Source organism: Salvelinus alpinus, chromosome 24 (assembly GCF_045679555.1).
Source record: "Salvelinus alpinus chromosome 24, SLU_Salpinus.1, whole genome shotgun sequence".
Lineage (NCBI taxonomy): Eukaryota > Metazoa > Chordata > Actinopteri > Salmoniformes > Salmonidae > Salvelinus > Salvelinus alpinus.
Window position 1 is genome coordinate 14,437,896 of NC_092109.1, and position 2,083 is coordinate 14,439,978.

The 2,083-nt window shown below is 41.1% G+C and overlaps 1 long non-coding RNA gene across 1 annotated transcript; it reads right to left on the bottom strand.

The window, feature by feature from the left end:
• Positions 1-313: 313 nt before the first annotated feature.
• Positions 314-1,617, bottom strand: LOC139551940 (uncharacterized). Its single transcript, XR_011670342.1, has 2 exons — positions 1,369-1,617; positions 314-1,086 (listed from the first exon to the last, which is right to left on the bottom strand). It is a non-coding gene; the product is annotated as an uncharacterized lncRNA (long non-coding RNA).
• Positions 1,618-2,083: the final 466 nt, after the last annotated feature.

Here is a 2,083-nt window from a genome sequence, read left to right on the forward strand (position 1 = left end):
AATTGTGCTATTTATCACAGACTATTTTGTGTCAAAGTTTAACAAGGACATTTGCTTTGAAACCACTTCAAATATTTTAATAGTGGCACAAAATAACATATTTTGTGTTCCCGGTCAAAACTGACCAGTATGATTTTATTAGTAAAGAAAGGATATAGGCCCAAAACCTCACATTAAAACTTTACCATATTACAAAATGAATGTCTGAACACATTAAAGAACAACAGTGACAATAACAGTATTACTAACAAAAACATCTGTCACAATCTGTCTGTCACGGCTGTTGAAGGAAGTGGACCAAGGTGCAGCGTCGTGAGCGTACATTTTCTTTAATTATAAAAAATGACGCCAACAAAACAACAAACGAGAAAACAACCGTGAAGCTAAAGGCTATACTGCCAACAAACAAAGACAACTTCCCACAAAGACAGGTGGAAAAAAGGGCTGCCTAAGTATGGTTCTCAATCAGAGACAATGATAGACAGCTGTCCCTGATTGAGAACCCTACCCGGCCAAAACATAGAAACACAAAATCATAGAAAACAAAACATAGAATGCCCACCCCAAATCACATCCTGACCAAACCAAATAGAGACATAAAAAGGCTCTCTAAGGTCAGGGCGTGACACTGTCAATCAATGGTGGTTACATTTTGTGTGTTCTCATGCACATGTTGGACAATACATGGTGGTTGTTGCATGTCCCTTGCAAATATATGCACTGCATTTAAGGCACCTAATGCTCGTTTTGACATCTCTTGGTGCACACAGATTGCACCTCCTTCATTTTGTCTCTTCGGTCTCTGGCAGCCGTAGATCTAGCTTCTGGCCCTTGTATATCTTTCACCAATCCAGCAGAGGATGGTGTTGGAGGAAGGTGTTGGCGCCTTTGAATGAGGGGTGCCACCATGGCTTTCCCCAACTCTTTTAGGAATAGTCTCCTCTTGAAGAATTTCCCCTGCTTCCAGCCTGGATTCACCTCCATCCACACCACAAACGCGTTGTTGGCCGACACATCTAGGATGTTGAAGAACACCACCATGGGCCAACGTGCCGTCATCCTCTTACAAGAGTATGTGCCAGTAACCTGCAAAAGTGCAACAATCAGTAAATAAAATAATGAGTACATACAAGTGATACTTCATGTCATGCATAGTAACATGTGAAAAATTGCCTCAAAGCGTTGTTTTAATTTATCACATCTAAAACATATTTACATATTCAAATGAATAGAATTGACTCCATATTGTTCACAAATTCAATGAGCATTTCACCAAACAACAACATGTCTTGTTGTTATGGTGCAGATAAAACAATCTGGTAATAGAAAAAAAAGTACATGAGACTTGAAAGACAGAAAGTAACATACCTTATCAAGGCTGTCAACTCCCCCTTTGTTCTTGTTGTAATCCAGGACAACGTTGGGCTTCTTGTCCTCCTTGGTACTCACAGCGGCATCCCATTCTTCTTTATCTCCAGGCAGTAGGACACAAGAGTGTGTGTATCGGTGAAGGCAAATTTAGAGGAAAAACGAGCCCTGTCCTTGGTAGTGAGTAAGGCATGAGGCAACAGACCTGTTTCTTCTGACCGTCCCCGCCATGGTCATTTTCTTTTTGGAGCCGCTCCTGACCAAGAGCATATGAGGTGAAGAAATTGTCACATGTTATGTTGTGCCCCTGGAGACCTGTAGTCATTTCCAGGACCACCCGCTTCCCCTGGTTCCTTTCGGGAACACCCACATTTATTTATTGTTTTTGACCGGGAACACCACAGCTGTACAAAAGTTAAATAAAACACCCAAAATGTTATGAAAACCATCAAAATGTATTTTGTGTGTTCAGATGCTATGTGTGGACAAAGTCATGGAACCTTATAACAATCAGATTAAATTAACTACATTTTTCAGAGAGAAAACTTGTAAATCGGTCCAATCCGACCGGAACACAACAGGAGGGTTAAGACAACAACACATGACAAAACAGCATGGAAGCAACACAGCATAACAACACGGTAGCAACACAACATGGCAGCAGCACAACGTGGTAGCAGCACAAACATGGTACAAACATTGTTAGGCACAGACA